Source organism: Falco cherrug, chromosome 1 (assembly GCF_023634085.1).
Source record: "Falco cherrug isolate bFalChe1 chromosome 1, bFalChe1.pri, whole genome shotgun sequence".
NCBI classification, from domain to species: Eukaryota; Metazoa; Chordata; class Aves; order Falconiformes; family Falconidae; genus Falco; species Falco cherrug.
In genome coordinates, this window is record NC_073697.1 from 8,798,290 (window position 1) to 8,814,795 (window position 16,506).

Below are 16,506 nucleotides of genomic sequence, written 5' to 3' on the forward strand. Positions count from 1 at the left end.
AATAGCTTACTGCTTGCTTTAAGTAAGATTAGTTAGAAAAATCCTCTAGTACATCTAGAACAAAGTCTGAGTGGCAACAGGCAAATATTTTAATGTGGAAAGATTTTTATTGGTTTTAATTAAGCAATGACATTTTTTGTTGAATGCCTTAAATCTTTAATTACTGCCCAAAAGCACTGAGCATGACATGAGTTATTTACTGAGTCACTGTGAAATATAGTTCAATATTTTTTTTATAAATACTTCATATAGAAACAGCAGAAGATCCTCACTGGAAAGAATGGTGATTTTAAGTAAATATAGGTGTTTCAGGGCCTTTTTTGAACCACAGGGGAGTCATCTGAAAGATTCCCAATGGCTTCCACAGGAGCTGGCTCAGATCTTTAACGAGCTTTAGCGCTTGTAGCAGTAGCTAGAGAAATGTTTTCCTGTGACTAACATTGGCCCAAACCCCAGATTCTGTCCTGAAAGGGAAGCCCTGAATATGGTGTGGGGGTGGGGGTTTTGTATTTGTTTGGGTTTTTTTAAACGGTGTGGGGAAGGTAACACCTAATGTAAATCTTGGGAAAAGTTTCAGATGACAACGACAGCAGCTGCATGCATGGATGTAATGTAGAACATCACATGGATGAGGTTTTCACAGGAGTTCGACACTCCTCTGTTTCACAGTATTGTTGATTTATAGTCCAGATCAATTTTGACATGGCCATGAGACACACAGTACTGTACCACTAGTAATGAGTAGGTATTTATGAACAGCAACAGACAGCTAAGCTGAAGCAGGTAAGAAAACAGACATTTATGCTAGAGGTTTGCCTTTCATCTTTCATAAAAAATGGAAGCAGGGCCTCCAGCTGAAGTGTACGAATCAACTCTGCTTAAATTTTAAAGTCTATGGCCTACGTAGTGGGGCAAGCAGAAGAGGGAAGGAAGCAGCAGCAATGCCACTGTGTGCATGAAGGTACCTCGTGTGAAAGGTGGTGCATCTTTTCCAGGCTTTCCACGTACTTAGAGGAAGGAAATGATTGTTTTCCAGGCTCACTAATAGCCTGCACCTGGTTCCTGGTCTAGATTGTTTTCTGGAGAAGTAGATTTCTCTCCTCTGAATGTGTCTTCCCTCCCCGAAATAAGGCAATTTGTGATTACAGTAACCAAAGGAAAGGAATGAGGTCAGAATACACCTACAGATGATACAGATCCCAATTGGATATGCAAAGTAAACATTTGAAACAGCTGGGTGAGCGTAACATACGATTTCCTCCCCTGCATTCAGAGGAAAATGAGATGTTGCCTGCAAAGAACGAACTCTGTCCAGGAACTGTAATGGACACTTGCTCTCATCCTTCAGATAAGGTGGAAGCAGCCAGACAATCCTCATGAACCAAAGCAGTGAAAACTATGTAAGTGTATCCACTCATGTTTTCTGATTTTGGGGACAATGGTTTTACTTTGTGCAGGAAAGAAATGGTTGCTGAATATGAGCAGTGATCACCAGAACAGCAAAATTTGTGACAGAAAAATGGAAGCGTAGCTGTGGTTTACCCTAAGAAGAGTAAGATGTGATTTTTTTTTTTATAGGCAGTGCAATCCCATTGTCATACAGTACATATATCTGAAGTTCTTCTGAGGAACGTACTGCAGGTGTATCTCAACAAGAGTGAAGAGAACGTCTAGGTCAGTTATATTTTTAGAGACTAGACTTAATGAGGATGAGAGCCCAGAGCAGCAGGAATTGGGGAAGGAGCCTGGAGCTGAGGACATTTACTGCTCAGGTGGCCGAGAGCTGGGGGATGCTGGTGGTGGGGACTCTGCACCCTCTGCACTCAGCAGGGCAGACTCTTTCTCCAAAAGGGTCACCTCCTCAGTACATCTAAGTGTGACAACTTGGCTTTGCCATCACTTTTCTCTAACACATCCCTTCTGATAAAAATCTAGAGTTTTTGTCTGTAGGAAAGGGAATTTATTCTGTTAATCACAGACTAAATCCAACTGTTCCTACTTCTGTTGGCATAAGCCCAGGTGGTAGGCCCTCTGAGCAGAAAATCTGCCAACTGGGAAGTCATAATAGGAAAAAAACATCTGCTGTTTTTCATGTTAAAATCATGGGTGTACTGTGGAGCTCAAACCATGGTCTTAAGTTTTCCTTTCTCTGTAGAAAGCTTAACAGTATGTGAAAGTGTCAATACTGCCTGATCACCACACAGAACATACCTCCAAAAACACCTAGGGCTTATTTAGGACTCAAATATACATCTCATAGATGGTCCAGGTATGCATTTTTAGCCTCTAGATAATGTTTACCAACTCACACGAGAATAAGCAGTGGTTGAAAAGGAGGAACTTTAACCTATGCTTCAATGAAGTGTTTTTGTTTTTGGTTTTTTATGTAGATGTTGCTTATTGAGTTTTCATGAAAGAATGAAAAAAACACATAATACTTGATGAACAAAGGATATGCAACATTACAGAGGTAAGAAACTTGCCTCCATATCTCTAGGGCTTGTTAATAAGGCTTCCCATCTGACCCTCCCTGTCTCACAAACCTAACGTATTCAGCCAAATTCTAGACCATAACTTCCATGAAGAAAACCACCTTATCAAAGGCCTTGGCAAAAATATGTGTAATTCTGTTTGACATCCTTCATAATTTTAGAACAGTAACTCCTGATTAACGATGACAAAAAAATCAATTATTTGAGACATTAAAATCTGCTATGTAAAAAATTTCAACAAGAATACATTCTGAACTCCTTGGGTCTATGTTTGTTCAGGACTTTCAGCTTTTTACAAGATCAAGTCACAGGTATAAGGCTGAGCACTGCATCTTGTACCTACTTCACTTAAAGGAAAAGAACCATCTAGAAATCTTGATAACGTTAGCAGAGAGGAGACCAAGATGGAAGAGTTACCTTGGATTGCTTGTGCCTTATGCTGCTGGAGATATCAAGTTCATAATTGAAGTGATAATGTAGGTTTTTTCTTCCATGGGGAAAATGTTACTACATTGCTGTGTGAGTAACTTGTCCCCAACCAATTTTCCAAACAATATCTAACATCGGCCTGTGAAAGTTTCCTCCATTGAAATTCAGTATGAAGTTCACTACAGCAATGGTATCTAGGGTCTGATCGCTTGTGCACTGAAATGAAATGATAGCCTTCTGTTCATCTCATTATGCATGAAATTAAGATAGAATCCAGGAAAGATATTGGCGTTTCAAATGTATTCTTGTACTGGAAATGTGCTTCTCTCCACTACTCCCACAACTTCCTTGTACTTAAAATGGTCATGTGTAACATCCTCCAATATCCAAATTTTCAGTGAGAGCCAAGAGGAGCCACATTTCTTGTTATAGGGATGGATGATGAAGAAAATAATACTAACATTTTAAAAGCAAAGCTTTAATTATTTGTATTTCTTGAATATGGCCATCAGTCTTAAGTGATTATTTTCTACTGGTAAGTATTACCATTTGCTTTTAATGTGGCCTATCCAACACTGTCATAAGAGTTTCACTCCAGCTATGTTCCATGTGCTCATATTCAAGTTCTTCATGTCACCATTGTGTATAGGAAATTTTGGTTTATTTTTATGAGACAGAGACCAAAATATTTACTAGGTGGGATGGAAACAAGCAGCTATCTAGATAGTTGCTAGTGTCTGTAGTAGTTAATTCCACAATCTTATACTAAGTGTAAGTAATTTGCTTTTCTTGTAAAAGTAAACTTTACTATTAGCACATAAATATATTGTGCCAGAGGTGAAAAAGCTGTTGACTACATTTACCTCTGAACTTTGATGCATTTTATAAAATTTTCAGGTCCTTCAGGCCCTATAAAGATAATAGCTGAGAATTTAAACCGAAGCACTTGCAGTCACTCTGATTTCAGTTTACATTACAATTTCATGAAAAACAATATTGAGAATTCAGTTTTTCATTCTTTCAGAGGCCAAGAAAATAAAAGCTTGGAAAAGTTTTAGGACATGAAAACAAAACTATTCCCGGTCTTTTGGCTCTTACATACTTTTAAGCAAACAAACAAAACCCCCATTGGTTCGCACCACCAAATTTCACTGCTTTCAAATGAGGGTGTATCTTTGTTACCTCTCGATTCAATTTCCTAGCAGCAAGGGGGTTTGGTGTGGGGTTTTTTGGTGCTGGGAAGAAGATGGAGTTTCTTAGCTGTATCTGGATGTTACATTTAACAGATTTCAAGACAGCATTTCCCTTTTGTAGAAACTTTCTCTAATATCTGTAAAAATAACAGAAACCTTCCAAAAATTGTTTGGTTTTGCTTCCTGCATTAACATCTCTGAGCATGTTTGTGTGAGTCACAGGTTGATGACCTATGTCTGTCTCCCAGTGAAACAGTTTCCTATTACAAAATCTATCATCGCAGCTGGCACTGACACCATTTCTTGAAGTGTTATCTCTGACATGAAGGAACAGGCAAGGAACTGGTGTCCTCTTTTTGTCCCTGTGAAATAATAGCTAATGCCTGAAATACAAGCACAGAGCAGTATTTGAACACTTGCTTTATTGCTCCCTGTGTGACCTTACCTTTGAGACCTCTTTTATAAAGTCCACATGTCTGAGCACATGAGGGTAAAATAAAGATGAACTATAGATCACTAACATTTTCAGTAATGTTGCTGTTCTTCCATTGAGAGAGTTGTGACAACTGTTCAATGCCTTTCTTCTCTTTGGGGCAAATGTTCAATGCCTTTGTGAAATAGTACCGTGAGAAATCTACACAGCATGCCCACCCCTGGCACACTTGCCCTCAGCATTGGATAATGACTGTGCACTTCATATAAAAATTAAAAGCTGCAGAATGTAAGAAGAACATGCTTGGCTTACCTTTGTCTGTGTAAGAAGGTTTTCAAGGTTAACTTTTTCAGAGATGGGATAAGGAGAAATACCTGTTTGTGTTCCTTGACACTTACTTTCAGATGCTTCAAATCTTGCCTAGATGTGACTACTTGAGCTGAACAATTTTGGAAAACTCTACAAGTATTCACTCATTAGCATAGAAAAATATTTGCTAGCCTGAATTTAAAATAATTATGAACTATGTCTGTGAAAAAAGTTTGGCAGAGAGGGGTTGCTTTGCATTTATTGAAAATTGTCCAGTTTGCCCAGGTTCATGCAGCTAAATACAGACTTTTTATTTTTCAGCATCGCTGTTCCCTGAAGACTTTTTCTAGCCTTCACATGCTTCAGGTTTTGCAATGACGATGTTGGCTGCTCCTGGCTGAAAGGGGAAAGGAGGGGAAAGCTGCCTGACATAGATGGAAGGGGGGAAAGTAGGTCTCCTTAGAAGAGAGAAGTGTGAGAGAGCGGGCAGGTGAGAACCCAAGGTAGAGGATATTGTGACAAGAATGGGGAAAATGAAGCTTGTGCCAATACAATTTTTTGGAGTGACATCAGGTCTGTGTGCCTGACTTCTAAGTTGTCCAGGCATTGCATTCAGTGTGTTGTCAAGCTTCAGCTAATAAATCCTGCTGCAAAATAAATGAGAATTAACCGGGCAGGGTACCTTAGATAAGATAAACCAGGTCTGGGACCTAGGGAACTCAGTTTATCGGGACAATGAGCTAAGATAACAGGGAGTCAGGCTTTAAGAGGTTCTAGAAAATAAAGTAGGTGAAAATGGAATTAAACACTGCTATGTAGTCAGGAAATCTAAATGGAAATATTTCTGATATTTATCAATGTTACAATGTTGAAGTTTGCAATATAATTTTTTTCTTTTAGCACTGGATGTATGAGTATATATGCATATGTCCCTTCAAATTCAAATCTGCTGTAGCATAGGCTCTTTCTGTAACTTTTAAAGTGAAAAGCAGATTTACAGAGTATCATATAATTCAGGATGGCAGATTGGAAGCACTGTAAAATCTGGCTTTATCATCGTTTCACTATGTCGTGCTATGGAACTGCTTGGTTTTATTTCCTCTGCATGGCACTATTTATTTAATTTCCAGGAGTCTTCTGCCTACACATGGTGGTTGCTGTTTGATGAGGCAGAGAGATACAGACATTCACTGGAGACAGACATACATAGCTCCTTATTGAGCAATTTATATTTGCCTCTAAGTTACAGGACCATTCAGATTAAAAGAATGCACTTGTCCTTTGTGTATGAAAACTATCATTTTTATAGAACATACACATATATGCATTTGTGCATGAGGTAAACAAAAAGCATTGTACAAATTAATCACCCAAAATATTCTAACTGGCTATCCCAAGAAAGACTGTAAATAATTGACTAAGATTTCTACTAATAATTTAGAAAAGGGACTACATGTTTCGTGATATATCGGATAAATCTATATTTAGGTTTGCAAATAGTAGCTCTATTTCTAAAATTTTGATGTGCTCCTATATCATTTGAGAGGGAGTTTGATATAGATATCCTCCTCGCATGTCTTTCAAATATTGATGAGTAGTGTTCTCATTCTTTTAAACACGAATATTCCTAACCTACAAAAGGTAACGATAGAAATATCATTCTACATCTGAAGGCAGAGAGCATCTTTGGAAAGAAAAGTCCATAAGGACCTTTAAAAACAATATAATGTTTTACTGCTATTTTTTTCAAAATATTGGTACTATATACTTCTACTTTTGTACCGTATATTTGAACCTTAATACCCATGTAATATTACATATTATCTTATTATCATCACTGACTCCCACTGTAGCTAAGTTCTAAATAAGTTCTAGGATTTCAGTCTGTAATATAGGTTATGCAGTGCAACATACTCATGAAAAGTATTCACATTCAATACTGATAAACTAATATTCACCAATCAATTATTAATAGAATGATGTCTCTATCTGTACAGCAGGTAACTTGCTTATGGCATGAAAAGCAGTGGTCAGTGCTAAGTTAATGTTGATTTCTATTGTTTCAACCTCTGTCAGTTTAGGACTCAGCTACTTGGGAGCGGGATCTTTACCGCAATCTCTTAGATTTTCATCAGAAGTCTGACTTGGGGCTGATATGGTCCAAAATTAGATCTAAAAAAAAGATTTTTATGTAAATTACACCTGTTAGAAATGTATCTGTATTTCTCAATGTTTTATCTCTTCTTGAGGGCATGTTTGCCATGAGCTCTGAATTCTATGTTTTCCACTTCAGCTTATTCATTGTCTGTTCTTGTTCAGGCAATAGTTGGCAACTTTGCCTCCTGTGCTGTGCCTGGGAGCGTGACTGTTTGGGATGTATATATATCCTAGATTCTCTGTTCAGTTGCCATCATGTTGCCATACGTGGCTAGAAGCAAAAGCCTGCTGGGCTGCTGGATGTAGTGACACTATCAGTTCCCAGACAATAGTCACTGCATGCTGTTTCTTATTCAGGAGCTGCAAAAGCCTAATTAATACGAAGGGTGCCGTTATAGACATTGCATCCCAGAGAGAAGCCTGGGAGGTTTGCCCCAAATTATTTTTTGTTCTGTGGATCTACACCCAAAATAGCACCTTTGGGTCCAAGTTTAGGGGCTGTGTTTGAAGATGAACCCTGTCAAGGAAAGCGCTGTCTAGTGATTGTAATATTTATAGAGAAGACTTTATGTTTTCTACATCGTGTTGTCACTGACTCTCTGACTTTGTGCTGCGGCACTTCTGTGAGACAAAGAAATTGTATATAAAATACCAGCCTTCTTTCCCAGGGTCGTTTAGGGACTCGGTGCTAAAAAATTGAACATAACTTTTCTGAGGCTAGAATCAATACACTAACTACTGCTCAAGTGGTGCTGGGAGGATTTTACCCAGTCCTAGGGCACCCAGTGGTAGGCAGAAAGACAAAATGCTTAGGCTCTTATTTTTGCAATAGGGATAAAATGGCCTCCAAGATGGTGTTAAAAAGGTCCTCTTGAAAAGTTCAGATTTCATAAGATTTATATGAGATGTATTGGCTTATTCAGAACTTTAATTAAAAATTGTAGAAGGTCCTTTAGTTCATTAATTGAAGATGGTTGCCTGTAAATGAGAAATTAATTTATGCTTGTTTTTAATTGTTGGATGCCACCACAATTGGTGCTGCATAAAAATACATACAGTACATAAAATGTGAATTAAAACAAATGAATAATTATAACCACATCAGCCTAAAAGCAGGAGGCATTTTAATATCGGTCTTGTAATGGTGCATGAATTAAGAAGGATTAATTTTTCTGAGACAGTTCAGAAGTATTTAGCCTTTATTCTGCCCTTATTTAAAATGCCTCATATAATACATCTCAGTATTTTACATAATTTAAGTTTTCCTAAGACATTTTGTTCTCTCTGAGGTTCTTCAACATACTGAAACACTCCTAAGATCTTAGATCTAGAAATCATCATTTTTCCAAGCAGTTCATTTATTCTTTGGGTTTTCATTCATAATCTGCAGGATCAGTGCCTGTTATAGATCAGTTTCCTCAGTTAGGGAGGTGCTTGTTTATGGCAATAGAAGTACAATTAGCTACATAGATTGGTGTAAGGACATTCCATAATGGTCAGAATGTCACAGTTATCAGACTGTTTAGCATGAGGGTGTCATGGAAAAATGCTTATAATCTCTTCTGTAGAGTATTATTTTGTTTATTTGGGTAGCAAATGTGCAGCAGAAAGCAGAGCCTGCAGTCAAATCAGAAAGACAAGATTCTGTGGTTCTGTGTTCTTAGCAAACAGAAAACGTGTGTGAACCATATGCATGTTTTAGGACACATATTACAGAGAGAAACTGGTGCAGCAGCAAGGCTGCTGACCATTAGCAAAGTATTGCACAAACTGTGTAATTCTGAATCTTTGTGCAGTGACTGTTCAACTGGAGTGAACTATATAGCTAAAAATAAGGCTGTCTAAGGGCTTTTCTAGATTTGGCTCGGATTTTTTGTAGGAAGCTCATGTTACTAAAAAGTGAGGCCCTTACAGGCCTGAGTGTATTGTAGCAAATAGCACAGCTGTTACAGTAATGTACCTTAGTAAATATCAGATTTTGATTTAATAAACCGAGCAATAGAAAAGGGGAAAAACAAATTCAAAGTCTTACCAATTGTAAAAGTTTCACAAGAAAGCAGAAGTTGTATTATCATATTAATGCCATTATTAAGGTTTTGATAAATGCTTTACGTATGAATATTAACACAAGATAACCTGGATTCAAGATATTCACAGAGCATAGAAACACCGTCTCAGCTTCCTGAACGCATCTGTCAGTGTACTCTTTGATCCTGCTTTGTAATATGTCTTCTATTTCAGTTTTGGGTTTCTGGGCCTTTCCTCTACCGAGTCTTTTCACATATTTCAAAATATGTGGTAGCTTTGTGATGTGAACAAACATCTACTGGGATCAGATCCTTTAAAGTATATATGAATAGTAAATTAGTTAGATGGAGCTCTTGTATGCCTGAAAAGTGTTTCAGTTCCCTCAGCATGTGAGCTTTCTCTACATTAGAAAGCAAATCACAATCAAAGAGCCTTACATGGGTTTTATATTTTGACCTTGGGCAAGTCACCGAGGCCCTCTGTGGCTTGGTTTGAAGCTCAGCTTCCTGCATGTGCAAAATGTTAATGTTCTCTGCATTAAGGTGTACATTCATCTTTTTTTTGGTTTTTTCCTATGTAGAAACTTATAAATCCTAGAGCTGCCTTCCCCCCCAACCCCTGCCAAAGTTCGTAATTTTTTCTTTTTCTATTACTTTTGCCCAGAGCTATATGCACATTTTGCACATGTGTTTTCAATCCCTATCTGGACATTTCATCCTTATCTGCTGCTTTAGTAGCAGGAGTTCTTCAGTTTACAGCACAGGGGTCCTGAGTTTAGCCTCTCTACTTAAGGATAACTCTTATTGGGTTTTAATCTTGGGTATAACAGCTTCAGTGACCCCAAAGTTCACAGTCTGCCTCTGTTCTTTGGCTATGAATGCTACTCTTTCTCCTATGGGAAGAACAGCACGCTTCCCCCTGCCTCCCCTGGAAAAGAATGGTGTGACCTGAGAGGCTGTTTTATAGCAACTGTCTTACTCTTAAAACTATAGCTGAAGTTTTTGTGCACAGTTTTGCATCCCTTGGGGTATTATGAGGTGATTAAACTGTTGAACTACTGCCCATTTGATGGTCCCCCAGGGTCTTCCACTCCAGGGCACTGTAGGATTTCTTGACTTTAGGAAGTGCTTATGCTGCTCTTACCTTTCTTTCTGTCTTGCCTTCCCCGCACCTCCCCCTGCCAAGTGTTTCTAATAGCAATTATTCTTTTTCAAAATGTGACTTTAGAAAGAGGAAAATTCTTTCTCTGCTGAAGGGATAAAGGCACAGTTGTCTGCAGGCTTTGCTTAGCTGGCATCACCAGCGCCAGAGCCAAGCCAGCCTTCTGCCAGACAGCAGCTCAGACATTTGAAGGAGCCAAAGTCTAAGTACCAAAAGGGAAATAGGAATCCACTTTTCCTGACCGCTCTGCCAGCAAGTAGCAGAAGCATGTGGCTCCCTATCTTCACAGGACGTGAAGGACAAGGTAAGTAGTTTGGGCATGATAAAAGCATGAGAACAACAAAGCTGCCAAGCAGATCCTGAGGACAGAAATGTGGGTGATACAGGACCTTGTCCCTTTCAGATTTTGCTGCAGAGTATTCTCAGGAATAAGCATGTTTCATCCCTTCCCAGAGAAATGATGCTGCTTGCTTAAAGAGCACACTGGTTATCAACCCCAAGTCTCGCAGAGGTGGGTAGTTGTCGCTGAAGATTGCCTTTCCTTTCCTTTCATGGTTCCATTTAAATGGGAAAGGTAACTGCTGTTTATGTCAGGTTTCTTGTGGCTGAAGCTCTGATTTTTTCCTAAAAATTAAAGCAAACAAGTAAGAGGGGGTTATTGAAATTTATGAAGTTAGGTATAGGGTTGATCAAGAACCTTTGTTGAAAATGATGCAATCCTTTTTCTTCTTTGCCTGGACAGGCTTCCTGGAACTTCTAGTTTAGCATCCTGACCTTTTCTCTTGTCTTTTAAGCTTTTCAAATATTCTTCTTCAGTTTGGGTACAGTTTTTAAACTTTCCAACATAGTTGTCTCAGCTGTGTCAGTGCACAAAGGAAATAATCCTCAATCTTTCTATCCCAGCTAAGAAGATATGTTGTGCCTGGGATCAGGTGTTCAGGCTATGACTGGCCAGATGAGTTGATCGGTGACATCATGCCTTCTCTAAGGGTTGTTTTGTATAGTTATTGCTTTCCTTATTAGCTTCTTATAATTCCTCTGCCTCTCAGCACTGCTTAACTTTATGTTGACTTTTCAGTTAGTTCTTTTAGCTTTTTTCTGACTCCAGGGACATCACCTAATTTGAGCAAAAGTACTTTTTTGTATTTGCTCAATGCCTTTGGAACACAATTTTTATTGATGGAAAAAAGTAATGGACAAAGAATAAATTATAAGACGTTGTGCTTTCTTTCATTGGTGCCCTAAAACACTGGATGATAAACAGATATGTTTGCTTGTATTCAGAGATCAGTTTTATTTCTTTTCATTCTTTCAGTACACAATGCATACTGATGCGTTTTAATTAGCAGAAAAAATACATATAATGCCATGGAATAATACTGTCATGCATATAGGAAAACTTTGCTTAGTTTGTGTTTTTCTGAGGTAAACACAGGACTTCGTTATGCTTTTTGCTCTGAACGGAAAATTTATTTTAATTATTCTACCTTAACTTGAATTGTCAGTTTAAATTCACCTGCTGAGTGCTATCAACTGGTGTTGGCATCTGTATTCGCGCTTGAAGATGTCCATATTCATTACCGGATTTCTTTAGCTTAACAAAGCTTGGAATTAAATGCAACCCACAAAGCAAGCATTTGTCATTCTGCGATGCATTGAGAGCTAGCACTGCTAAAGGAAAGTATTGTTTCAGGCATTAACAGTCCAGTCTGATTATGGAACTCTGTCCGTTTCTGGTGGGAACCACTGCAAGAACAACATCATTACCATCTGTGTCCTCAGCAGAGGCTTCATATCTGAACATTTAGCATTTCAAAAATCCTACAGATGTTGATATTGCATTATTCATTTAGTTAGAGACTGCCACAGCTGTGTACTTTCCTGTATATTCTTTCAAACAATCTGGCAGCAGACTCTAATTTGAGCAGTGCAGAATACAGGCTGCAATTTTGATGGGTATGACTCTGGTATACATGATTTGTGCCTATTTGGCAAACTTACAGTCTCTGAAGAAGCAAAATGGAGTATTGTCACTGCACTTCAGCAATTTCAGTATTCCAATGACAATTTAATGGATTGAAAATGAACATGCCTTGTGTGCATCTGAATGTTCTTGTGGTACTGAAATTATTTTGGAGAACCTTTTCAAAGCAATACATCAACTTGTCAATCAATAGATTGATGGAGTGAAAGAAGTGGAGTATCAAAGAAAGCAAGAGAAACAGTGAAGGAAAAAGGAGTAAAATAACAGAAAAAAGGAAGGAAAGAGATGGAAGAAATGGAAGAAAATGTGAAATGCACTGCATATTAAAAAACTGAAAAGAAGGAAGCAAAATGGAACACAGAAAAAAAAAAAGAAAAAAGAAGAAAATTAAATTATGAGGAAAGGAAAAACTCAAGAGTTTGTGACAAAATACTTGGTCATGTATGGAAGGACTTTAAATACCATCGAGTTAGCTACTTGAAGACTTTAAATACCATCGAGTTAGCTACTTGAAAATGTATCAGATTCAAACCCACAGTTTCTAAAATATTTCTAATGCATACCTTGGTAAAAATACTCTGCTTTTGCTATGACTGCAAACCAGAAAGAAAAGGAGATTGGAATCCAAATTACCAAATGTCCACTGAATAAGATTATTTCCCAGGAATCAGCAGAAATGGGTACAAAGCTCTTTTTTTTTTTTTTTTTTTTATTTCTACTCACAGAACCTGATATTGGAAGTTATTCAATTGCTTGAATTTGAAGCAATTTTTTTTCATAGCTTATAACTGGGGAGTCAAATCCCAAGAAGTTCTGCAAACTACGAAAAATACTTTAAATCTGCAACAGTGATACTGAAAGTGAAAGATGACCTCATCTCAGTGGTGTCTCCCAGAAAGAGGGTTGGTGCTTTCTGAATTTTTAGGGACTTAACTCACCTTTTCTTTTTTTTTTTTTTCATTAGTTAAATGTTAATCATCAAAAATAACAAATTCACACATGAACATTGGATGAGTCCTTTGCATAATCTGTTTGAAGAAAGATCAAAGTAAGAACATCCTCATCCTATCACTCTGAGTTTCATTGGGTGATAGCAATTGAAATCAATGTTCAAAATGCAATGAAAGGGTAAGAATAGTCATCTCTGCAGCTGCCATTTAAATTAACTGTCTCAATCTGGGAAACATTTACTCCTTCTTACATGGCAAAATAGCAGCTTTTGTTTGACTAATGCAGGATGGACAGACTGTAGGAATATGAATTCTGTGGGCAAGGGGTTTGCAAGGAAATGCCCACAGCTTTTTATGTCTGTGTGGCTGCCACAAGTTTTCCTTCATTTTATCTTCTGTGCACTGAACAATCAACGTGGGAGAGGAGAGCCATGCTCACAGTTTGAAGCAGTAACTGCTTCATCTTCAAGACATGTAGACAACTGGCTTTTTCGTAGCTCCCCAGAAGAATGGGAAGCCAGTTTTTCTCTACCTAGTGGCATTACCTTGTTCTCCTTTGTTCTTATAGTTCTCTTTTTCTTAGGGAAAGACTAGTCTTCTGGCATGTTTTAGACTCTGAACGGTTGGGTTTTCCAGGGTCAGAAAGAAATGGGCTTCTCACTGGACAAAGACACATTCTTCTTTTCAACTCCTGCGCAATGGCTGAGGTGCATAGTCAGTTTGAGAGGCAAGGTCGGGACTGTGCATGGCTTTAAATTTCTTTCACTCTAAGTGAATGCCACTGGCTTGCTTTCTCTCTTCTCATCCAGACACCCCTGGGCTATTAACACCACTGAATCCTTGCTCTGGGACTCTGCAGAGAAAGCTCAGTGTCAGCACCCTACAGTTGTGTGCAAGTCCTGTAGTCTTACTGGACTGGACTCTTTAAATAGCACTTTGTGATCATTACAGAGGAGGACCACACTGTTTCACATCTCTCTACTTTTCCTTTGGGGTTTGTTTAATAAAGTTCCCACCTGTCGGATTAAATCTATTCCACTTGTCAGTGTCTTACTTATCTAGAGAAAAAATTACCATTTTTTGAGACAAGTGTAATGAAACAGCTGTTCAGCGCCCAGCAACAGCCAAGCCAGTAGAGTTCAGTTTGCATGAAGAACTGGAGGAAGCACAGTTGGTCAATAGTGGAATAGAACAATTTTATAAAATCAGCAGTGTTTTCACCTTGAACTCCCTGTCCTATTTGGATTACCCAGATGGATTGCAAAAGAGTGGCAAAAATTAATTTGCAGCATTCTGTATTGCTGCAGAGAGACAGACAAAAATATTTAGTTATGTTTAGAGGACTGGATTTGCTGGTGTAAAGGAAAGCATGGGAAGAGTAACTCATGTGTTTTTGATGCAAGAACGCATTCAGATTAAAAGCAGCATTTTAAACCTGTAAGAAGAGCAACAACTTACACAACATAGTTAATGTGTGAAACTCATTACCAGAAAATATTAACAGTATTCTTGGGAAAGTTTGGTCATTTATAGCAATAACAAGGTAACTGACAGTAACTGATACTATTAGAACTGTGATTTCAGATTGATCATATAGGGCATACGATCTTAGCTGTGAGGGTTAGACACATAATTTTCCTATGGAATGAATTATCTCTTGATTAGGTATTCTCAATTTTTCAATAATTTCTCTGTTACAGGAATGTTTGCTGCTTGAAACAGATGGTATGGACAATGGTAGAGAGGAGGTTAAAAGTAGCAGCAGTGTAATATGGGACATAGAGTTGCTTTCTTATACATAGCCTGTCTAATGAACTCCTTACAAAGGAAGACATGGGATACTTTAAAGTAGTTCCTTCCTTTTTTCTAAACAAAAAATAAGACATTTAAAATAAATGTTTATACCTAATGGTCATCTTTTGTAAAGTTCTTGCTGCTATTATTGTTGAAAACAAGACTATATTTTTTTCCATATTTTATAATTTTTTCTAACTGTGAAGTATTATGATATCAAATATAAATATTTTGTCTTCATTCAGATTATATGCTCATTGGCCACTACCAAAATTATTAACCCTCGGACATTCTAATATACCTTCCAGCACTTTAGCTGCAAACCAGTGTGAAAATGAAAATATGATGAAATTAGATAATGATGTGTAACATTTTTCCCTAATACCTTCTAAAACCAAATTTTTCTTCCTTCTTCTGCTTTTAAAAAAATATTTCTACTCGGATTTTTAATGTTTCCCCTTGATCCTTAGCTATCCATGATTCTTTGATGAAGTCTAATTTTACCAGCATTTTGTGCAGTAACTTTTTCTGAGTTGTATTAACCAGGAGTGTACTTTGATCTTTTCTTTACATGTCCATACTTCTTGACATCAAACAGCAAAAATCCTGGAAGCCCTAGCCGTAAAAGAAAAAAAAATCCCCACATTTTAAGCAACCATTGAAATTCATGGGGCAAGTTCAGTTTTTACTTGTGACATTATGAGAAATCAAAAGTTTCAGAGCCTAAAGACAGCTGAGATAGGAGCTAGAATGTAATATCAACAATACCCGTTGTGGTTATTAGGAGACAGGGAAAAGGATCGGAAGCTACATAAACAAGAAGCCCCCAAACAATGGCAAAACACAACTGCCAGAGAGAGGGAGCTGTGGCAAATTTGTAAGTATAACCACCCATTCTGATCCTAACCCTACAAATGCTTCTTGCTCAACAAGCATATTAAAAAGGGATTTGTGTAGGGATCTAGCCTCATAAATATGATCTCAAGTTTTGTGTTCAGGCTGTCCCTTTTCAGTCTGTTTTACCTATTTTCAAACTATTACTTTTTCAAAACTGCCATTGCCATATACTGTATCACTTATACCAAGCAGAAACTTGAGGAAGGCAGCTGTGAGAAAAAATGGTTTTAACTTTCTGGAAGTGTTATTAATTCAATATATAAAGTGAGAAAATGACCATTATAGAGTTTTTCTCAAAAACTGAAGTCCTTTCTAATTGCTTTAGAAGCATTATATTAAAAACCGATATACTTTCAGACCATCAAATTTTCTGATATTATAATTTTTAGAAGTTACTTTACTCACACAACGGAAGGACTAGGGATACTGGGTCAGATTCTCAGCTGGTTTAAATTGCTGTAACTTCAGTAAAAGCAGCAAAGCTATGCCAGTTAAAGAGAAGGTCTGGATGTGGTTAGTGTTCTTACAGTTACAATAAGGCATGTGCTTTTGTTGTTATTTATGTTGCAATTGTTCCTAGGAGCCACTTATTACCAGGCCCCACTGGGCTGGAGCACCGTGTACAAAGAACAGAAAACTCTTTCAATGCAATGAGAAGTGGCACTGTCTTTTGTATGTA

General features: G+C 37.8%; 1 long non-coding RNA gene across 1 annotated transcript in view; it reads left to right on the forward strand.

Annotated features, from left to right (window-relative positions):
• Positions 1–785: 785 nt before the first annotated feature.
• LOC114016601 (uncharacterized) overlaps positions 786–16,506 on the forward strand; it is a 59,206-nt gene continuing 43,485 nt past the window's right edge. Inside the window, exons 1-2 of the long non-coding RNA XR_008730649.1 lie at positions 786–1,400; positions 2,391–2,470. This is a non-coding gene — a long non-coding RNA (uncharacterized LOC114016601). The remainder of the gene's footprint in view (positions 1,401–2,390; positions 2,471–16,506) is intronic.